Source organism: Pteropus medius, unplaced genomic scaffold, assembly GCF_902729225.1.
Source record: "Pteropus medius unplaced genomic scaffold, Ma_sr-lr_union100, whole genome shotgun sequence".
In the NCBI taxonomy this organism is placed as follows: Eukaryota; Metazoa; Chordata; class Mammalia; order Chiroptera; family Pteropodidae; genus Pteropus; species Pteropus medius.
Genome location: NW_024343732.1, coordinates 244,316 through 268,276, shown reverse-complemented (window position 1 = coordinate 268,276; position 23,961 = coordinate 244,316). Strand labels below are relative to the sequence as shown.

The window sequence follows — 23,961 nt, the reverse complement described above, 5'->3', positions numbered from 1 at the left end:
TGAGGATCGATCATTGGACCCTTCTCTCTCTCTACCTTCAGATCTCTCTCTTCAGGCGCAGCCTTGATTACCCCGTCCTCTCCCTCAGTCTGAGCGGGTGCTGAGGAGTCCTCTCTCTCGGTCTGCGGGGTCACCTCGTTCGATGCGAGGGGTCTCTTCCCTCCGTTTGAACAGTTCCCTCGCTAGGTCTGCTGGCCCCCGCGGCCCCTCCCCGCACAGTTACCTGGCGGCCGCAGGCACTCCGGGACTTGCTCGCTCCGGGTGCAACCTAGGGGGCGCGCACGCCGGGCGGCAGCAGAGCGGGGCCGAGCGCGCGCAGCGTGCGCGGTGACGTCAGTGCGCTGGCGGCGGCGGCAGGGCTGTTTGTTCTGCTCTCCCCGCAGCCGAGGAGCCGAAGCGGTGGCGGCGGCGGCGGCGGCGGCGGCGGCTGCCGGCGGTGTCCGCGGGTGAGCGGGGCCTGTGAGTGCGGCGGAGCAGTGGGTGCGGCGGGCGGGCCCCGGCGCCGCACAGCAGCTCGAGGAGGAGGCAGCGGCAGCGGGCAGCCGGCGGGGGCGGCGTGCGGCCTAGCGTCTCAGGTGAGGACCGGTGCCCTTCGGGTTGGCGGGCGGCGCGGGCCCGAGGGGGCCCGCGGCGCGGTCTGCGTCACCTGCATTGCGTAATGGGGCCAGTGCGCCAGCTCCGACGCCATCGGCGCTGCGCGGGGGTGGGGAGGCCGGGGCGACGCGGGCTCGGGCCTGCGGGCCTCCCGTGTCTCCGCTCCGCCCGCTCGCGCCGGGGCCACCGGCGCCGTTGGAGTCGGGGCGTCGGGCAGCTCGCTCGCCCTCCCCGCCGTTGGCGCCGCCGCCACCGGTCTTGGGCCGGCCAGTGGGGCGGGGGCGGAGGCGCGGGCGAGGGGCGCGGGTGCAGCGGCGGGGCGGGCGGCCGGGGGCGGGTGGGGGGCGGGCCGAGGCGCCCGGCACTTCCTGCCGCCGCCATTTTGTCAAGTGAGGAGGAGGAGGAGGAGGAGGAAGCGTCCGCTGCGGGGCCTGCTGCGCGCCCGGCCTGGGTAAGTCCAGGCCTGGTGTGGTGGCCGTGGTGCCGCTGTCTCCAGGGCAGATTCGGTCTCAGCCTGGCCGCTCACGTGGGCCAGACCCGGCGCTTGGATCCTCCGGGCCGGGGCAGCGGGCCCCCGCCCCCATTTCCTCACCTTCCTGTGCGTCCCGGGAGCCCTGCGGAGAACGCGGCTTGTCCCAGGAGGAGGCTGCCGCTACACGCCTGCCCCGAGACAGGCCCCTGGGGAGTGAGCCTGGCCCCCTTTACCTAGCTACTCCCTCCCTTGCAGCCCCTCGCTGGGTGCTTTGTTTTGTTCGGTGGGTGCTCACTTGGTGTCCTTGCCACGGCCTCATCTCTTTGCGGTGTTGTGCGGTGTGGTGGTTTTGGAGTGAGAATGTGGAGGAGTAGTGATTCAGCGAAATAAAATGAACCCACCTCCCTCAACGGAAATAGCACAACTTCACCCGACTGAGACGCCCCCAAGGCCCGGCCTTGGATGAAGATGGGAAATCCCACTAATGTAGTGGACAGTGTAAATACTCCTGTTGAGGCCCGTGGATAAGTCATGTGCCTTTGCTGAGTGGCTGACCGCCCTTTTACTGAAGACCACGCATTGTTCTTGGTTATTTTTTACTTGTTTACTCATTTAATGTCCGTGCAACCTGGTGGGGCTTGTGGTCTTGGTCCTTGGGTTCAATTTTACTTGTGTGTGTTGGATGCAAGAAGTGACCTCATGGAGTCTGTGTCATGAAAATTGAAGTGTCTTTGCTTACCTTTAAGAGGGCTCTAGCTGTCCGTGTTTACAGAAATCAAGTCTCGTACCTCTAAGCCAGTGGCTCTTTGGTGCTATAATGATGGTTGGGAGATTTTCATGAATGAAGCTGTCAAGTTCCTAAAATTGGTAGTCTTTGGAATTTGTAGTTCTTAGAAGTTGTAAAGAGATACTGTACACGAGTTATGAATGAGTTTTCAGTTTCAGAAGGATTTTGGATGGCACAGTCTGTCTGATGACCTTGTCAGTAATTTAATAAAACATTCTTTTCAGTTTAATTTGGATGGGGATTATCTTTCCAGCAAGGCATTGAATTTACCTCTTCTTCCCAAAAGCTTCAGCTTGGGGAGGATAAACTTCTCAAGATGGTTTCCATTGATCAAGTCGAGAAGGAAAAGCCTGGTTCGAAATAAAATGTATCCCCTATATTCCACCATACTCCTTACTGTGGTAGGAAACATAGTATCTAAGGGCTCAAGCTGTGGAGTAAGTAAGTCTCTTGAAATGATTTCAGTTGGTCTCACCTGGAAGGAGATGCGCTCACCTGTATATTGCTAGAATTCAGCCCCAGATGTATTGCTGAAAATAAGGAACTTTACCTACAGATGAAAGCAGCTGCATTTTAAGGATAAGCTGGTGTGTTGATATGGGTGATGAGGGGAAAAATTACCCAAGAATTACAAGAGAATCGTTGGCCACTTTGTGAAAATTTCAGTAAAATTTCCACTAAATTATTGAATTGTTTAAAGGAATTTAGACTTTGTTTCCGAAAGTTATCTTTTTGAGCCAGTTGTGATCTTTGTACTAAATTGTGCTTTCGGGAGTAGGGAATGCAATATTTTCATGTTACACAATTCAGGTTATTGAATGCCTTGAGATGTACAGATTCTAGAGGGAAATTGGATTTTTTTTAAATGCAAAAACCATTTGGTGCCTCAGTGATTCGAAGACAGGGATGTTAAATCTGACAACTCACTGTCCTGTGTCAGGATTGTGTGTGTAAAGTGTTTTGATTTTTGATTTGGAATAAACTTGTAAAATAGATCGTGTTTGTCTTTATGTTCTTGACCAATCTATAAAAGTAAAGAAAAGTTTGTCGTTGTAAACTGCTACTAATGTCTCGTAAATGCGTGATTTTTGGTGTACAGAAAAGACTGGACATTCGCAAGAGGAGAAGTTCGTGGGGATTCCTTGCTGATGCTAGAATTTCATTTAATTCATAAGACATGAGTTTGTAAAAATAAAAAAACATTTTAAATTATTTCATTTTTACTAGACCATAAATTCCATGAGGGCAGAGTTTTATTTGCTTGGCTTTGCCTATTCTCTATTCTGTCTTTAGAGCCTAGAAGAGCACCTAAAATAATCTTCCAGTGAATAAACTGAAGAGGTAATTGAGCAAGGATTTGCCATATCCATGATACTAAATGCAAGTAATTCCTCTTAAGTTAATAAATTACTGTTAATAGCGAACGTAATTGGTCAATAGTGGCTTACAAGGAATGTAAATTTTAACTAAGGTAACAGTAAGGTCCCCAGAAATTGCAGTAGAATTTTAAATAGTCCAGGCAAGATAGCATGCACTTGCTCCTGTGTACTGTCTATGGTACAGTTCCCACTCAGCAGTTTGAAATGTGAGTGGGTTTGCGCTGTGGTTCAACTCTGACTTGGGAAAAGTATTTTAAGAGGGAGGTGAAGTGCATGAAATAAACACATATGGGTAACATTTCTTAATGTGAATCTCCTATTGCCAGTAAAAGCTTGATGTAAACAAAAAACATTTAGCACTTCTTTTTTAATATTCAGACTTTACGTATATGTGATTGGCAAGTCATCTCAACAGTTTAGTTCCTGGGCTCTAATAACTATATGCAAGAGAAGACAAAAAGATACTTGCACAATGATTTTGGTATATATATTCTTTATTAATGTATTCATCTCCCAAACACTTTTTGAATATAAATTATGTATAATTTGAGCATTACACTATTATAAAATCTTATTAAATATCTTTTTGTTTTTAAGGGTTTTTTTATACCAGCTTTTCTTTATTGAGGTATAATCTGCACGCAATAACAGCTAACCAATTTAAAATGTACAATTCAGTGATTTTTAGTGTATTCAGAGTTGTGGAACTGTCATGACAACTAATTTTAGAGCATTTTCGTCTCTCCAGAAAGAAACCCATTTCCATTAATAGTCACTGTCCATCTCCTCAGCCTCCGACAATCATTAATCTACTCTATCTCTATAAATTTGTCTGTTCTGGATATTTCAGGAATCATACAACATACAATCTTTTGTATCTGGCTTCTTTCACTTAGTATGTTTTTAGGATTTGTTCTGTAGCATGAATCAGTACTTAATTCCTTTTACTACTGAAAGATATTCCATTATATGGATATGCCACATTTCATTTATCCATCAGTTGGTGGATATTTGGGTTGTTTCCACTTTTTGGCTTTTGTGAACGGTGCTGCAGTGAATGTTCATTTACAAGTTTTTGTGTGGACGTAATATATTTCTGTTGTGTGGGTCTAGGAGTGGAATTGCTGGGTCATAGTAACTAACTTTTTGAGGCTATGCAGTGACTGTCTTGATTTTCTAGTGCTTTCTTAAGGGGACTAAAAGAAAAGCTTAATGGAATATGGCGTGGTCATTTAAAAGAATGAGGAAATGACAGTGCAAGGATGGCAGCATGTTGACATGTGGTACAGTTTGCATGGTTTGATTCCCATTTAGTTTTTTTAAATTGTACATTGGTAGAAAATAGTTTGAAATGCTAATAAGACACAGAAAACAGTCTGGAAAATGCACCTCTAACTTGTAATACTGTTGTTGTAAAGGGTGATTTTGAAAACTTTTTCTTCCAATCTAGACAGGCCACAAGTGATTCAACTGCACCCACATTTCCCAACATAAATCATGAATGTATTCCATTCTAAAGAAATAGATGAAGAGTGAGTCCAGTTGTCAGCGTTAGGGCAAAGCAGCCATCTGTCCCATTCTTGACTGAACCCCCAAGGGGAATAGCACTGGTTGGTCTGCATCATTTGAAAATGAGATTTGTGAGGGTTTTTTCTTTAAACAAAAGTAATGCGTGATTTTTTTTTCTTTTTCAGTTACAGTTGACGTTCGGCATTATATTAATTTCAAGTATGCAGTGCAGTGATTAGACAGACATTTGTGTAATTTATGAAGTGATTCCCCCAATAAGCTTAGTACCTACCCTGCATCATACATAGTTATGCATGGTCATTTTACAGAATTTGGAAAATACAGAATGTTAAGAGTTAAAAAATGTTAAGTGTTAAAAAATGCCTATTAATCCCATTTTATTCCAGTCTTTCTACATATGAATAACAAAATTGGATTGTACTCCTTAAGTTTTCAAAAAATACTCTATTGTGAACATTTCCAAAATGCTCTATTTTAAATGGCTGCCTAATATGTACTATACTTGAATTCTATTCCTGGACATGATTTTCTCTTTTTTCTCGTCTACAGAGGGGATCGCTAGACCAAAAGGATGTGCATTTTTGAAAACTTGATACAAATTAGTTTTTTAGGAAAGTTTCATGAATTTCCATTTTCCATTCACAGCTTGACTGTGTCTTATTTATAAGGGTGAGGTTTTTAACAATCCCCCCTCACCCCCCCAAATAGCAGTTGTGTAAAAACAAAATATTGTCTTGAGTGTTCTGAGGGCTCTGAGAAACAGAAGTGTCTCAAGATCTTGCTCTTTGGCCTTTCTACTCTCTCCTGCCCAGAGTTGGATTTCGTTTCCTGAATTCTTTTCATAGAGTCCAGTGTTATCTGAATGCTCTGGGGAGGGTGACCTTGAGCAGCTTCTTGTGTCCAATCCTGTCTCACTTTTGCTAGTTTCCTCCAAAGACTGATGCTACCAAATGCAGCAAGCATAGGTAGACTCCAGTTTGAATCCTGGCCCTGATATCTGGTCTGTGACCTTTGGTCTGTCATTCAGCTTTCCCAAACTTCACTTACAAAATCTTTCAGCCTAGGGTAAAATGAGGTGGTGTCCTCTCAGGTTAGCTTCTTGCTGTCATTGACCATGGCGAATAATTGAAGTAGGAATAAGTAGCCAGGTATGAGAGTCGAGTTGCTGAGGGCTAGGAAAGTGCACCAGCTGACACATATCACCAAGTGTCACTAGGTGACACCAAGATCTGCCAGGTGCCTTCCAGACCCCCTCTCTGTGTCTTCCTCCAAGTGAGCTGTGAGTGGAGACCAGTGGAGGAGGTAATTTAAAGTGGGGCTTGGGGTGGTTTTTAAGTGAGGATTTGTTTTTATCTGATAGATTAAAAGTGGTCATAATGGGATTGGTGGAATGCAGGCAACTCTGGGGGCTTCCTCTTGCAGTCTGGCTGCAGAGTTGGAAATGATCCAACAGTGAAAGGTAGCCTAGTGTGTTCTCAGACCTAAACTATAACTTGTCTGTTTTCATTAAAACCTGGTTATCTGAACAAAGGCAGTGGCCAGGGCGCTGGAAATTGCTGATGGATCGAGGTTTTTCCAGTGCACAACCATATAATTCCTCCATATCTTCGCTGCCCTAATTTGAATTGTGTTGAAAGCGTTTTGGTCTCCAGGAAGGTTTGTGTCACAGGTCAGGACCTCTCTTGGAGGGAGGCAAGGCAGCTGAGTGGGCCAGGGAAGTGGATTTCCTTGCTGGGAGGCTGAGGTCCTGCTAATGGACTTTGGGCCTGTTGACCAGAAGAACCAGTTTATGCCAGTCACCATTACTAGGAGCTGTTCCAGTTCCATGTAAAATGCCTAGATGTGTTAAACCCAATTGAGGATCATACTTCTTTCAGAGATTGATCTGAAAATTTAACCACTTAGAGTACTTAAATGACTATGCCATTTCTTCTTTTTGATCTTGACATAAAGACATTTTTGGTTCACCCTAGATACCTAGGCTATTCTCTGATCTTTTCTTTGACAAGTGTTGACCTGTTCTGCCCAGTGTAGGAAATTCCAGGACTTTGTGCTGGGGCAGCAGGGTTGGTTGGGCTTGGATGGATCTGTGGATGGGGAGAACTATGGGGTCCACTGTCAGGATTCAGTTCCAGCCAGGTCCCCTTCTGGCCTTGACATCAGGCAAGTCACATATTTCCTTAAACCTCAGTTTTCTTATTTGCAAAATGGGCTCTGTATGCTTAGGCATGGGGGCCCCACTCTTCACATCTCTGTTGTATTCACTTTTGGGGAGGGGGTGTCTCTGGTCTGTGTTGTATTCTGATTGGGGGGAGGCTGGCATGCTTGCTTTGCTCTGCCCAAAGGGCTTTGAGAATAGTTCTCCAGGCCCCACCTTGTGTGTGGTCACCTTCCTGGTCTTGGTGTCCACTTAAGGCTGAAACTCATTATTCGTTCCTAGTTGTTTTGCCATCCAGAGACAGTGGCACACTGGAAGCAGTCCCAGGGGAGAGGTGTTGGGCTTGGTATTGTGCAGTTTCCAGAAACAAGAATTAGTAATTCCTGTGTCCTTGTGTTTGGCAAATGTCCCTAGTTGTCCTACTCTAGGCAATGACACATACATGCCTGTGAGTAAATTGGACTTTGAGATACTGTTTTGTGTGAAAGAAAGGGAATAGAGTGCAATAAATTTGTAGATTTTACATTTGAAACATTTTCCACTGTGTTTGAAGAAACATAATTTGTGGGAGCAGATTGTTATAGTAAGAGTTGAAAGGAAAAGTGCATGGAGTGTGGAACCTGCCAGCGCAGGGTGTGTGTGGATTGGGATGGGCTGTAGGGACACACTGTACCTGCCTTTGACCATTTCTATACCCTTCCAAGCCTCAGTTTCTCATATGTGAAATGGGATAATGCTCTAAGGTTTATGCTCTAAGATCTTTGACTAGAATCTAGATTTTAAGAAAAAGTTTTTTTTCCCCCCCCAAACTACGAGTAATGAAATGAATTATTTAATTTGCAGTTATTGTGTAAGAAAAAAGGAAATGTCAAGGGTATCGTCTATTCAAGGCTATTTCATAAAAACTTTATGTATTGTGTATATGATAAAATGTGTTTCTTATTGTGGGTCATGTAAGAGCAGTGTGAAATAACATTGTTTTAGATACTACTCAGTGGTAATTGTAAGTACCTTGATTTTTCCCCCCCCTTTTTGGCTGTTTTACTATCTATTCATCACTTGCCCAAGGCTGACTTGCTGGGTGTGCTTTAGTAGCATTGATCTTTAGTTTCTTTTCTTCCTTGTACCCGTTTACTAGAAGCTCTAGTCAGTGGGAGTAGGAGCATGGGGAAAGCATGTAGTGGTGAAGGTTGTAGTAGTTTGCAACAGACAAGTATATAGAGTCCTGTGTGTGTCTGTAAGACAGTCTACTTGTCCTATAGTCTCAGATACTGTCCTTTCAACTTTTTAATTAAGATTTCTGTTCTTTTCGGAAATGACTGTATTAGTTAGGTCTCTCTGGTATAAATAAACAGACATAGACCTTGTTACAAGAGAGAATTTGTTGGCTGACATGACAAGAAGTTTGGAATGGTGCTTAGACACAGCCGAATCCAGGGGTTCCAACAGGGACATCAGAGCTTGTTCTCTATCTCTGACGTTGAAGTCAACAGTAAGTCTTCCCCAGTAGTGGACTCTGATGGCCAGGGATTGGCTCAGATCATTGCCCATCCCTGACTCTGTGTAGGACAGGAATGTCAAACCGCTTCACTTCTAATGTGGCACCTATAGCCCATCTCTGCCCTCCACTTGCTCACCCCAAGTATTAGCTTTAGCAGCATCTTGCTCATTATTATGAGCCATGCTAAATGGGATACTTTTGTTGAACAGTCTTTTTTAAAAAATTTATTTAAATTAGTTTCAAGTATACAGAACATTGTTTAGACATCTGTAGAGTTCATAAAATGATCCCCCCAATTGCTCCTTCCCTCCCCGGGCCCTCCACCTACTCATCATGTTAGTGCTAACTGCATTCCCTCTGCTGTGCTCCCCATCCCTGTGACCAGCTATCAACTACTAATTTGTACTTTAACCCTTCACCCCATTCTCTCAGCCCCACAACCGCCCTCCCCTCTGTCCATTACCAAATTGTCCGCTATATTTGTGAGTCTGTTTTTGATTAGTTTGTTATTTTTGTTCCTTAGATTCTGCATATAAGTGAAATCATGTGGTATTTATCTTTCTCTTTCTGACTTATTTCACTCGGCATAATAACCTCTAGGTCTAGGTCTATCCATTTTGTAAATTGTAGGATCTCAATTTTTTTTTAATGGCTGAGTAATTTGTTGAATCGTCTTTTACACTAGAAATAGCCTGTTCCCCCTAACTTCAAGAAATTGTGGCTGAAAGGGAGGTTAATTTTCCAGAGTAAGGTCATAAACCAGAATTAGTTGAAATTAGCTTATAATGAGTTACTTAAGAAAAAGGTAAAAAGTGAAGACGGTTAAAGATGTGCATAATCCTAATCCTGTGGAAGAGGGATAAATGAAAGACATGGTTTATCTTATCAGGACCCAGATACAGAGGGAGCTGCTGTGGGGGCTCTGGGAGGAGTCAAGCCAAGTCTCAAGTCTCTTGGGTGAGTGAGAGGGCTTGGGCCACTGGTGATAGGGTCTCTTTTGGCCAGGGGGGGAAAAAAAAAAAACAGCCCTTAGAGTAGCGAGGCAGTACAGGGCAAAATTGAGATAAGGTACCAGGTAGACAAATTTCACTAAATGCTTGCATGAATGAAATTGTAATGGAGAACATTTCAGTAGACTGGATTCATCTTTCCATCCATACTTGCAAAAACTTATCATTTACTTCCCATTTGCAAAGTTGTTTCTGTACTTAAGTTCTTGTAAAGTCTGCTGCTTGGCATTCTTCTAGTATTACAGAAAGCCTGCTCAGATTTCCATAATCAAAACCAAGTGTTCATTTTCCTACAGTTCTTGATGTTGGATTTATTCAGTCCTTTAAAGGGCTCAGAGTAATCGAGGATCCTTTGGCCAAGATTGAGACTAGCCCTGCTTCTCACTAGAGCATTGATTCCTAACTTGAGGAGAGGTCAGAGGTCCCTTTGAGGATATGAGGGATGCTGTGGATTCTTTTTCCAGAAAAATTGATATTCGTAAACGTTGAACAGTCTTTTTGTGGGAGGGGCAGTTTTCAGAACCCTAAAGCCCATCCAAGGAGCATATACTAAAAAGAATTTCCTGGATTTTACTTTGAGAATGAGAAAATTCTTATAATGTGTATGTTAAAAGGCTCTTGATGGTTTTGATTTGAAGACTTTCCTATTTGCATGCATCCTGCATTTTCAGATGTTTACAAATTTATGATGTGGAAACAATGCAGAATGCCCATTTTGGTTTGTCATTATAAAAATTCTTCAGAGGTTTTTACAGAGCCCTCAAGTAACCTGTGTGTTAGCAATGGTGCAAATCTACCCAGGGCCCTTGTGTACCCTTCTTTCTCAGGTGGTTCTCTTTCTTGGGCATAAGGAATTTCAGAATGTATCAGAATAGGGCCCGTTGCAGTGGTGCATGTGACGGAAGGTTTATGTTCTGGGGCTCTTCATTGAAGCTACTACTGTTTCTAAAACCAGCTTCATAATTTGGTGTCGGCCTGGATCCTTTGTTGCAGAAGGTGACCCAATGGGCCACTAGCCAGCCTGATCATTTGGTGGTAGTGGATGTAAGTAGACTTAGAAAGATTATGACTATGGTCCCTTCTGTGGCTTAGTGTCTGCTCTCTGCTGCAGGACATTTGTTCACGCATGCCCTTGAACGTGCTTAGGAAGACAGAACTTGTGGGGTGGGAAAGTACCATTCCTCTTCAGCGTAATATGTTTATGCTTAGGAGTATGAACATACTACACTAGGTGTTGTGCATGATGCCACTATATTCTCCCTCCCCAAATCCCTGTCTGGTAGAAGGAATAGGAAATACAGTACCGTAAATTTGAATAATTCATACTTCTGTAATTGCTGCAGAGTTGTCAGAGGATGGAAAAAGAACTAGTCTAAGAATAGTGCACATTAAAAACTCCTTTGTTCTCCTTAATCTCTAAAGTGTAAAGATTAAACTTGTATGGGCTAGTGGATATTTTCCCCAATCATTTACTGTTGGCTTTAATTAATCCCATTGCTCAGTTTGAATTAGACTTTTGTTGTGCAGGCATGACTTCTGTTATTTTAGCAGTTTCCCCCCTTCTGCAATTAAGAGAAACAAGCGAGATAGCATACATGAAAGAGTTTTCTAAAAGATGGTACTATCTGTATGTAGGTTGTTTTGATTTATAGTCCTCATTAAAAATTACTTGACTTTGAAGTGCTTTCAGTTATAAAAAGTTGCTCTGTAGTAAAGTGGTGTATATGTGTCTTCATTTGTTTTCCTAGGAAACAATCGAGTTGACGGGTGAGCTGTCTAGAAATAACACTATCTTCATTCATGTTCATCTATTTCAAGATGATAACTTGCATATCTTTGTAATCCTAGGAGTGCCATTTTGAATTACCAGTCCTGGAGCCCCTGTGAATTGAGGCGTATGGAGCCTGCAGCTTAGCTTGCCTGTCCTCAGTGTCATCTCTCAGAAATCTCAGGGCCTGTTTGCTTTAGGAACCCACGTGAGCATCCTCCCCTTGAATTTGTGAGAGATGGGTACCCTCCTGTCCTGTGACTTTTTTTTGCTTGCCTTCCAGAACGCCACATTCCTGTTGTTTACCTTGGAACAGTACTTAACCATTGATCATTGACTCTGCGAAAAGGTTCAAGGCTTTTAGCAAAAGTCGTCTGTGAATAGACTTCCCAGTAAGAGTAGAACTATCTTTCCTGAATGGATTTTGTTTTGTTTTGTTTTGTTTTGTTACTTATCGTTTGCCCTTTCTGAAATGGTGAAGTCTAACCTACGTCACTCTGATGTCTGTGTCAGCCTTAATGTATGGAGCTGCAGTGTGGGTCATTTCTCCTTCCACACTGTGTGTGTTCCCTTCCCCAGACTGGGAGCTTGAGCATATGTTTGTGATCACTCTAGTTTAGTGAATATTCAAGTGATTACTGTGCACCAGGTGTTGGATTTTTAAGGCCTATGTAATCCTGAAATCCTCAGTATCATCTCTGTTTTGCAGATAGGCTGATACCCAGAAGGCTCAGTCACTTGGTCAGGGTTAGGGTTGCAAGAACTAGTAAAGTGGCAGTGCCTGGCTCTAGAGTCCAAACTATGTTGATTTCCGTGTGCTGTGGAAGGAGGGAATCACCATGGGCAGAGATTTGGGATGGTACATAGAACAAAGTTAGACCTTGGAATTGCTATCCAAGAGGTCAGCCTAGGCAGTCGTAGAAGGAAGAGAGACCTTTTTTAGGAAAGGAGCTGGCATTTAGGCTGGTCCATCTCTGAGGACAGCTGAGGCCTGGTAGGTAGACCTGGACAGTTCTGCAAGCAAGCTCCTGTCCCTTGGAGATACCAGGGTAGGGCAGGAAATGATCAGAGGAGAGTCATTATTCTGGCTGGGTAGATCTCCTTTTCATTAAATGTATCACACTAGTGGAATTAAACCTCAACTTGAAAAGGTTTCCACTAGAGCACCAAACTGCCTTATTTTGGTTTCACCTCCATTTTTTGATACTCCAGTGAAAGTCTGTGAGTACAAAAGAGGGAGTTTGGAGCAGTGAGTAAGTTGAAATAAGTGTCATGTTTAGCTCAGGCACCCTAGATTTGTTAAGTCATGCATGTGAACTACATGATCTTTTAGGATGGTAGTGGGCCTGTCTTAAAGTGCTGCTTATTGTAGGGTGGAATTAAATTCTGACTCATGGGTGCTTATTTCTCACTTAGGGACTCTTTATTTAAAGGGAATTTTCTGCCCAAAGTAAACATGCTACATTAAATTGGGTGATCCTGCCAGTATGTGCACGGGACTTACTAGGCAGTCAGGTACAATGTGATATTCTACATGTGCGGTGAGGATTCAGTGGTGAATAAAGGTGTTTCCCATATCCGTGTGCCACATACAGTTAAAGCATGACTAGGAGAGAGTGAGACAGATGTTCCAGGAATCCTTATAGCTCCAGTGGTGGGCAGAGACTCAGTTTTGGAAAGGTGGTAATTCATTTGACAAGTGTGCCCCAAAGGAACAGATTTTCATTTTACTTTTAAAACTTTTCATTGACTTGGTAAAATGACAAATGACCTCATTGAATAAGAGTTTGGCTCTGAGGAGCTATGAGAAAAATCCACTCAAGTAAAAATGATAGAAGTGGTTAGACAAGCTCCATCTAAAACTGGACTAGTAAGGTAATTGGAGAGTAGTATATGATCAAAATAAATAATAGATTGCAGCAGAATTATGCTGCTCTAAAACTCCACTGCATATAGGATGAAACCCAAACTCCTATCTGGGCCCCTGGCTTCTGTGACAGTCCAACATCCCATTCCATGTCTTTGTTCTTTTGCTGCTTCTGGAATGTCCCCATCAGTCCAGTTTGGATGTTACATATTTTACAGTGACTCAGTTTCTAAAGTAGTGCCGTCCAGTGGAACTTCCTGCACTGATGGAAATATTTGGTTTCTGGGTTATCTCACATGGCGGCCACTACCCCCATGTGGCAAATGAGCTCTTGAAGGTGGCTAGAAGACTCATGTCATGTCTACTTTGACAGATTTTAGAGAAGATGGGCTCTCTTTAGTACTGTGGGACTTGTGAGGCCTCCTGGTGGATATTGCCCTTTGTAGTTCTGTGATGCTAGACTTGGGAGCAGTTGAACATTTCCAGGAGGGTGGGAGAAGTGTATGCTTGGGGCTAGAGGGAGAGAGAAGAGGAGGGGCCTGGGGTCAGCATTTAGGGTGAGAAGATAGTGAGGGACTGAACCTGATTTATGGAGCTGGGAAAGTGCCCCCTCTGCCTCTCCCATAGGAGGTTAGAAATGGAGTCCCTACAAGGTCATAGGCTTTGAGAAAGCTGGGCCTCTGTGGGGTAAGAACTCAGGTGGAGATTAGCCTTCATTAAGGAAGAGCTTTTCTTTCTGAAAGTATCTGTTCTGGAATGAATTCCAGTTACCTAGATAAGTATCATGTTTTCTAGTCTCTGCCCTAGAAAATTCCTCATTCCTCTTTGGAATTTGCTTTATCTGATATCTTTCATGGCATTTGTTCAGTACATCTCTCTCCCCTTTCCTCCAGTTCCCCCACCCCCCATTTTGTGAGCAAAGCTTTGGAGGCAGGCCTGGCCCATTTGGCCCATTATCTTTTATATGTAGAGAAAATGAATGAAGGTTCAAGCATGGACTGCAGGCTGAGCTGTGGCTCCAGAGGTTCAAATGATGGGTCCGCCTGGAGATTGAGTCAACTGAGTCAGGTGAATGAAGTCTGCTTGTCAGAGCTCATGCTAGTAGGCTGCAGGCCATACCTATTCAGTTTTACTCTGATTACAGGCTCATGAAATGTGACTGTTTTAAAAGTTAATACTAAGTCATGACATTTTTAATATTATGATTAATAGTGTTATTGAGCACTTAACTTTCTGTTGCATCTCATTTGACCCTTACACTAGCCCTGTGTGAGGGTATTATCTCTGTTTTAGAGTTGAGGAATTTGTGCTGAAGGCATCTGCCTACTTTTTTTTTTTTCTGGTCAAAAACACATAAGGTAATTTTACCATCTTTAAGTATACAGTATTGTCAACTCTATGCACATTGTTGTTGTGTAAAAGGTCTTTAGAACTTTTTCATCTTGCAAAACAAACTATTCATTGAACACTCTCCTTTCCTCCTACCCCAGCTCCTGGCAGCCACATTCTACTTTCTGTTTCTAAGAGTTTGACTATTTTAGATGCTTAATATAAATGGAATCATGCAGTATTTGTCTTTTTGTGATTGGCTTATTTAATTTGGCATAATGGCCTCCATGTTATCACATGTGACAGAGTTTCCCTTTATCAGGCTGAATAAAATTCCATTGTATGTGTATACCACATTTTTTTAATCCAGTCATCTGTTGATGGACATTTGGATTGCTTCCATCTCTTGGCCTTATGAATAATGCTGCAATGAACATGGGTGTGCAAATAGCCACCTGCCTACTTTTTGAAAACAAGTTAGAACTTAGAAATTGGACACAGAACCCCGAAGGCACTACGAACTTCCCATCATGTCTTGTTTGCATAATGCACCTGGTTTGGATGTAGGGGATTTTTATCCAGCAGCTGTGAAAAGTGGACAAAAGGCCACAGTGGATAGTTCAAACTGCCATGGAGTCCAGCCAGGTGCCTTTTAGGGCAGCCTAAAAGAAAACTGACTGGTTAAAAATGGGTCGGACCCCACCCCTTCCTAGTTTCTCAGCCCACCCCACTAGTGCAACATTTTCCATGGCAGGTAGCTTAATCTGTGTCTTGATTTCAGCCAGTCTAACCCTGAAAAAGGCTCATGGAATCACTGTCACTTAACAACATTTCTGTATGCAGTACCTCAAAATGTGACCAAATCAACTTAATTTTTGAAATCCTTTAAGTGGGAGGACTCTTACCAACTCATGAGCAGATGTAGCAGAGAGCTGCCTTCAGCACCAGTCTTGGCAGGCCCTGTCAGTGTCCTGTGATTTATGCCTGGACAACTTGAATGGCGTCGTCCTTCCTCCCAGTGCCTCTTCCATAACCAGTGTTGTCCGTGGAAGAGGGAACACAGAGCCTCCAGATAAATAATTGCCACACCTAGACAATTGGTTCCCCCAAAAGGAAGCAGCTTAGATCCCCCCCAACCCCCCACCCCCATTTTCAGAAAGTCCAGTTATATCCTCATATATGGGACTATTCATTCATCAGTTCATCGACGTTTCAGTTTCTATTTTTTGGCTCTCATTAATGCTGCTGTGAATGTTCACGCGCAAGAGTTTGTGTAGACATGTTTTCTTTTTTCTTGGGTATTTATGTAGGGGTAGTACTTTGTCATGTGGTAAATATGTTTAACCTTCCAAGGAACTACTGAAGTGTTTTCCAAGGTTACTGCCTTATTTTACATTCCCAGCAGCAATGTATGAGGGTTCCAGTTTCTCTACATCCTTACCAATACTTGTTATTTATTGTCTTTCTGGTTATAGCACAAATGCCTTTAAACCTAACAGAAGTTAAGTAGTTTCAGTTTTTACTTTTTATTCCCTCTCTTCCAATCTTCTCTTTGAACAGCAATTGCGGGATAAGTAGTAGTTTTGTTTTCTCTGGGTTCTTGGAGGACACTTCCACCCAGATGAGTCTTGTCATGTGACGCATCAGTTACAAGATGGCCCTGTGTGCAGACTTGGAGGCATGGTGTAGTCAAGAGATTAAATTTTAAATCTGTATTATGGGACTTATTTTCTGTAAACTTTTATTCTAATAGTGTCTTAATTGATCTTTTTAGGTAATACAGTCTTGAGATCTTGGGACGAGCATTCCAATCCACATTCTCCTTCCCCATATTTCACTCACAGGCACACATGTGTATCTGAGGTCAAAGCTGTGTTTCAGAACCCATCTTACTCACTGTTTTTGTTGCTGAACTGCTTCCATTCGAGGGTGGAGGATGAAGACTTGATTCAAGGATCTTATGCAGACTGTGCCTCACAGGTTTTGAAACCATCCATAACCTCAAAGTTATTCTCGTTACTATTAAACCACCATTGGCATTCTCTCCTCTTAGGAAAGGAATGGAGCCAGTCACTCAGTGTTGCATTTTTTGGTTAGCTGAAGTTCTCTGTACCTCTGGTGTGTTTTACGCGTTGGGCATTAGAACATGCTGAAAGTGGAATGTACTACCTTAAGAGGTAAGCACATGGGCTGTAACTGGTATTGAAGCTGAAAATGGATCGTCATTTGCTGGCATTTGGAGAAATGGGCAGTGATTTGGGACAGGCTGCTTAACCTCTGAGCCTTTGTTTCCCTATCAGTAAAATGGGGTAACGAAAGCACCTCACCTGTCTCAAGGATGTGAATGATGATCCTCTGCTGGGACCAAGAAGCTCTATTGTTAGTAAAAAGAGACAGGAACATCAAAGAAGGCTGCTTCTACCCACCCTGAGATGCTCTGATTTCACAGAAGATGCTGTAGATTCAGTCCTGTGTCATTAAAAATACAGTGGTTTGCATTTTACATTTGAATGATTCTAATTTCTGTCTCCCAGCTTGAGACTTGGCATGATCAGCTCTGTCACCTGCTGTGTGTGTATTCCTTTTCCTACCTCGTTTTCTGGCCCATCCTGAATTTTGAGGTCACTGTTCTTTTTACTTTTGTCTCAGTTGCATACACCTCTAAGCAATACATGCTTAGTTTTGTTTTTGAGCTTTATGTCAATGCAGCCTACCATTTGTAGACTTCTGCCACTTCCTCATCTAAGGTTCATCCATGTGTGGTAGCTATAGCTCATTTTTATCAAAGTGTGAAACTACATCACAGTTTTTTCATTTTTGGTCGGTATTTGGGGTTCGTGGGGGTTTTTTGTTGTTGTTTTTGTTTTGTTTTGTTTTTGGAAGAAGTGAGGACAGAACAGGTACCATTAATAAGCATGTTGCTGTGTGTATTCTTTTGCACGTGTGCATGCATGAGACGTATGCAAGTGTCTCCATATGTGTCCAGGAGTGGAATTACTGCGCCATTCGGGATGCCATAATGCCCAATACTTTCAAAAACCTGTCGCATCAGATTACTTTCCCACATCCCAAAATGTTGGACTGCACTTTCACCAGCGTTGGCATTAATAGACTTCTTATATTTTGCTAGTCTTGGTTGGTATAAAAGGTCATTGTGGCTTCAGTTATCAGAGAAATACAAGTTAATGAGGTGAGCATTTTCTGTGTTTATTGTCCTTTTTTGAAATGCCAGTTCTCGACTTAAGCTTTTTTTTTTTTTAAGCTTATCTTTTTAAATTGACTTACAGTGTTCCTAATAGAGTCCAGTGCCAGATCTTTGTGGGTAATTCATTTTGCAAAATGTCCTTTTCCTATTTGGGTGTTACACACACACACCCCCACACACACACACACACCCACACCCACACCCCCCCCATAGGATCTTTTGACAAACAGATCTGAACTTTAATGTAAATGAATTTATGGACCTTTGTTTTGTGATTGGTGGGAAGTTCACTACTTGAAGTCACATTTTCTGTATTATCTTCTAAAAATTGTGCAGTTTTGCCTAAAAATTGTGAATCCATCGGGAAATGATTTTTGGTTATAGGGTGAAGGGTCATGGAGCCTTCAAATTCCTTGCAGGCTTTATAACCTCAGATAAATGACTGATTTCTTGTAGTATTAGTATCCTCAGCTGCAGCATTTAGATTCTAGTCCCTAACTGTGTGTAAGGTTCTGGTGAGGTCAGAATACGGTATCCCAGAATATGGAGCACTGAGCTCACTAGGAATTCAGTAATTTCTCCTTGATCTGAGTCCAGCTACATTCTCTAAGCATGTAGACATTCAGGGAAAGTTGGCACTTAACCAAGAAAGTTATTGCTAGTACATTGCCTGCCAACCACCATAGGCATCATGGTGAAGCTGGGTTTGGCTGCTGAGCCAGTCCTCTGATAGAGCACAGGTGACTTGAAGAATGTTTAGCCACTTAACAAAGCTTACCTGGTGCAGGCAGGTAGTCGGTCCTAGAGCTGACTGGTGCGATGTCTGATACATTCTAGAAATGACTGCTTCCTATGTCCCTGGTGCAGTCACAAAGCTGAGAGGAGATTGTTTAGTGACTGCCAGTGACATGTGCAGGCATACAGTTTGTGTTCATGTGAGCAAACAAATAGATGGCTGGGATCTGGTGGTGGTTGGCATTTGTGTCACAGTATGCCTTCTGTGAACGACTTCGTGGAGGGATAGAGTAGGCTGGGATTATGTGGTGTGGTATAGTTAAAGATGTCCATGCCTTACAGAGTAATGACCATGAAGGATGGGTGGACATTTTTCTTGCACTCTGGGTGGTCAGATGTTAGAGGGATGAAGGCTTTGACTTGGGAGCCTTTTCCAATTGCATTCTCTGATTGTTCTTGCTATCATTTTGATCAGGGGCTTTGTTATATACCTTTCAATGAGGGGACTACTGACCTGGGCATGTAATAAAATAGTTCTTGATCCTTCCTTTCTCATCCCTGTAATGTCCGCACTTAAAAAACTGGAAACATTTCAACGGAAAACAGCCAGAGTGTGGTCCGTGCGCCTTGGCCTTTCACGGTAGTTAGTGGCTGACACATTACGGTTAAAGGTGACAGGGTGTGTACACACGTTGTCCCGTCAACACCAGAACACAGACTGAGGGGACTATTGATTGTACGTAACCTTGTGAGTTAACATGTGAAAAATAGGTGTCGTGATGCAAGGTGACTTTCCCCCTTCTTGTGGCTTTGTTGCATTTTATTTTGATGGCACTTAAACGTTTTATTCAGAAGATCTCAGTCAATAGGCAGAATTCTCCTGTTAGTGCTCTTTGTTCTCTCTGAACCTCTTAAAGGTGTGCTTGTGGGGCCAGTAGGGAGTCATTTCCTTCTCTAGTATTTTGTTACCTAGAGTCTCCTTCCATCTCTGCAGTGGCAAATGTCTTTACTAGTTTTGGGATCTAATCAAGACATTAAAATTGGACTAAGGTCCTCTAGGACAATGGTTGCCAACCTTTTGGCACCAGGGACCTGAGCTCCCTTGAGATCTGAGGTGTAGCTGAGGCAATGATGCTATCGCTGGAGGGAATGGCTGCAAATACAGATGAAGCTTTGCTAGCTTTAGCTTGTCCGCCGCTCACCTCCTGCTGTGTGGCGCTGTTATTACAGGCCAGGGACCAGTCTGTGGCCTGGAGGTTGGGAACTCCTGCTCTAGAAAGTGTTTAGTATGAAAAATTATTCTACACCATAGTTTTGCTCCATCAGGATGTTTTCTTGAAAAAGTTTAACAGTTTTTCAAAATGAACTGTCCTGTCTGAGCTAGGAGTCGCCCCTTCTCTTCTCTAGTTGATAGGAGTGCAGAAAACGCCGTGGTCATGCAGCCACGGGGATTTTTTGTTATTCCTATAAGATCGATAGTCTTGCTGTTTTACTGTCAAGTATAAACCACAAGTCACAGAACCCGTTCTTTGCCTCGAACCAGAACTTTTCTTTCAGAAAAGCACTTTTTAACACTTAGTTCAGCAGTATTCCAGTAATTCCCATCTTGGATGAGCTCCCTATTTATACTGGGTGTATGGACCATTCCAGAAAGTAGAACAGTTTGGATTCCCCTCTCCCCTAGTAGCTGTGATCGAGCAATATTGAGCACTTCACAGATGGCAGGCCCATTTGTAAGTCTGCTGATTCTTGGGACAACCTTGAGGGTGGGCCCTGTGAACCACTCTGTTTCATAGATGAGCCTAACCATGATGTCTGTTTTTGAAGGTCCTCCAGATTAGCTCTGGAACTTGGGGTTCAGACGACGCTGTCCCTGTTCTGCCTGTAGGTCTGTCTTTGTCTTCCCTGCCCAGCACCAGGTCTGAAGTGGGTGGGGCCCAGACATAGTTTCTTTGTTTTAAGTTTAATATGCTGTAAAATTTATTCTGACAAATGGACCACCATGCAGGATACAGACATCCCCCCAAATTTCCTCTGGGCTGCTTTGTAGTCAGCTCTTGCTACACACATGGGTTTTTAAAACAAGCTCCCCAAGCATTTCTCTTCACAGCCAGAGATAAGAGCCACCACTTTAGAGCTCTCTTCAGAGCAGCAGTTGAGTCCTGTGTTTTGCTTGAGAGCCTTGATGAGTGAGCTACAGGAGCCGGGTTGCCACCTGCTGTAAGGACAGATAGCATCGGAATGTTGGAGCAGGGAATGTTGGGCCCTGCTCTGAGTGGTGGCTGCCTAGTGACAGCCTGTTGCTGCAGCCTTGCTCTGAGGAGGAAAGATGAAGTACGAACGTCATGCCACAGAATGCACTCATGCTGGGCCACTAAAGGAGCCATGGAAATGTGTCCCTGTTCCATGTGCCTCTCTACATCTGTCCATATTGAGTGTTTTGCCTGAAGCTAAGGCATCTATTGCTGGGGCATCGCAGAAGAAACTGCTGCTTAATTGGGATTGGCTATAGCCTGAATGTCCCAGGCCCTACCCCCGTGTTCCTTCATCCACCTCCCATCCCTACCAAGGAACTTGAGTTGATAACTATGCTGATGGAACATATGTATCACTGCTAAAGTATTGTATGACTTTTCTATGAAAGTTGCAGAAATCTAAGGCAGGGGTTCTTTTCAATATGTAGGTGGGGGGGGTACTCTGCGCATTCATCCATAAATATCATCTTTTAATAAAGCATTTGGCCCTTCTGCTATAAGACAGACATGTGGGTCTGAAGTAAGCAGTGCCAGGCCAGAGCCTTGGGCATTCGTGATGCAAACACGTTTGTTCCCCAGATGTCCACATCTACAAGTGTTTGTGGTGTCCTGTGACTAAGGAACAACTCTATGCCAACAGAAGAGGGCTCTTGCTACAGTGCCTGGGGCACTCTCGACCCATAAAGGTGACATCATGACATGCTAGCAGTTACTCAAGTTCTGGAATCCCAGGAAATTAACCTGTACTCCTTAGGGAGCGCTTAACCTGGGACCTAGTTGCCTTCTTTAGACCTCAGGTGGAGTTGGATTGTGTTTAACTAGGGGTGAATGAATTGGCATTCTTTCTGTTAAATGTTTTTTGTTTGTAGGCAGTAGTAGAGTGTTATAATTTTGGTTTAGTTCACAAGTGTTAAAAGAAGCTGTATAGAAGTACTCTTTAATTCTCTTGGCGGGGTTGGGGGTGGTAGGGGTAAGAACCACAAGCTTTTTACAGTAAGAATACAAGAAAAGCATTTTGCAGTTTTTCTTGACAGCCATTTGAGTTAACCAGTCTGTACAGACATAGCCAAGATTCAGGCAAAAACAAACCAAATATTCCGGCAGTGCTTACAGTAAATACTTCTGTTTGTGGACTTCTACTCATGTTTGTGTTTTGCAGAGCCCACCAGTAAACCACTGCTTAATAATGAGGTCCGGGTTGGGTTATAAGTACGTGGGCCTGCCTGTGGCACCTTTGGAAGGAATTTTTATCACAGTTGTTGGCCGCAAAGTTACCTGGTGTCTTGGATGCCTGTCGTGTTGCGGCTTGTAGGATTATCCCAGCTGTGTCCCCAGCTGGCTCTGATAAAACTTCCTGTTATGTATGTTTCACCTCCTCAAAGCTGATATGGCAGAAATGCCTGAGATTGGGGATGGGCACACATAGACTGTGTCCCTTCCTGCTGCTGGGTCCTTTTATGCTGTTGTTTCCATTCCATCCTTGATTTCCAAGTGAACCAACTGCATTTTGCCTGTTACATCATCCCCTGTGATGATGACTGGCTTCAGATAGATGAAATGAGGACTCCTCGTTGGAGCCCACATCTGTATTCCCTTTGTCAGCAGGTGGGGCATCTCCCACTAAACCTGAGCCCCCTGCAAAGGCAGATCCAAAAGATGAAATGTCAGCATGTTCTAAAAGAGACCTATTAACTATGCAAATGGAGAGTTCTTGTACTTGTCCAGTAGACAAAACCAAGGAAGGTACTTTGATGAATCAGATTTGAGAAGCAACTGAACCGCCCCCTACCCAAGGCAATGTACAAACTTTATGAAGACAGTATGCAGGGGCTGTGTCTTATTTGTACATTACTTGCCTGTGAAAATGAGGGTGTAATATATTCCATTGTTTTCTTAGCAACAGAAAAGAGAAAAGCTCTAAGTTGTCTTAGAACTACGGAAGAAACAACTTGGGAAGGCCTCGCAGCCTCCGGGGCCTGGTCAGCAAGACAGCAGCAGGTCTCCCTGGCCTTTCTGACATTTGGAGGTGCCATGACAGCAGTGATGCAGGACCCGCGTGCCATGCTGTGTCTTCTGTCAAGCTTGTGAGATGCAACTGAAGGCTACTACTATTTCACATCTTGGGCTTACCTATTTGTGTATGGGGAGGGGAAGGAACTTTTTTTTTTTTACCATTTGCTAGAAACTTTGCAGCCTGCTTTTTTTTTATTTTGTCTTATAAGAAACACAAGTTAGCTATCCAAAATCCCAAGAGGATAAGGGCCTCAGGCACTGAGGTGCCTGCCTAGGGTCACATGGTCAGGATCTGAACCAAGATCTTGCTGGCTCTGAAGTGTTTCTCTGGGCAGTGGAGGGATCACTGCCATCAGAAGCCACGCCCCCCGAAAAGTTGTGCTTAGACAACCATAGAGAAACCAGTTCTCCAAATTAGAGAAGCTACTGTCAAACACACCTCTATTGTTAAGTGGGTTTTCAGAGGATTGAGAGTAAATTGATTTGTCTTCCTTTAGGCCCCTGAACTTTCAAAACTTGGAGTTTAAGCTCTGCTGTTGGGCAGAGTGCTGCTTCAGAAGCCAGTGCTGGATGTGGTTGGGAGGTCAGTAGACTGATTTGGGTACCACCTCACCCTGGTGCTGATCCTCTCAGCTCTCTGTTCACTTGAGCAGCCATGATATATTTTTCATTACTGCCATCTAAAGACCTGGCTCATCTGCAGGCATTCTGCCCTCTTTGCAGGGTTGGGAGGCCCCTGTCCCAGGCTTTGGGCTTTGTGTGACTGGCATCGTGGTTAGTTTCTCGTTTTGTTCATTTATTGGAACCTTTCAACCTACCAAGCACTGTCTGGATGTTGTCGATAATAACACGAACGTGGAAGAAGGGCAGCTAATATAATCACAGTTTAGTGGATGCTTTGGTTGCTTATAATTGCAAATTTCAGTAGTTTATTGCTGGTAAATAGGAAAGCAGTTGACTTTTGTTTATTAACTTTGTATTCTGCAACCTTGCTGTGATTGTTTCTTAGTTCCAGATGGGTTTTTGGTCAATTCTTTGCGATTCTCTACATAGACAATTCTGTCATCTGCGAATAAAGACAGTTTTTTTGCTTCCCAATCTGTTTCCCTTTCATTGTCTCATCGCATTAATTAGGACTTCCAACAAGGTGTTGAAAATGAGTAGTGAGAAGGGGCATCCTTCCCTTGGTCCAGATCTTGGAGGGGAAGAAATTAGTTTCTCAGCATTAAGTAAAATCCTGTGATTGTGATAAGACAAAATCTGGCCACAGGAACCCTTGGGGAGGCCACCTAAGGCAGACTTGGGATGGGCAAGAATTCAAGGAAGTCTTCTTGAAAGAAAGGGGTTTGCCAAGATAG

At 43.6% G+C, this 23,961-nt stretch overlaps 1 long non-coding RNA gene across 1 annotated transcript; it reads left to right on the top strand.

Moving 5' to 3' along the window:
- The first annotated feature begins 446 nt into the window (after nucleotides 1-446).
- On the top strand, nucleotides 447-23,701 carry LOC120606483 (uncharacterized). Its single transcript, XR_005653897.1, has 2 exons — nucleotides 447-575; nucleotides 22,488-23,701. It is a non-coding gene; the product is annotated as an uncharacterized LOC120606483 (long non-coding RNA).
- The last annotated feature ends 260 nt before the right edge of the window (nucleotides 23,702-23,961 follow it).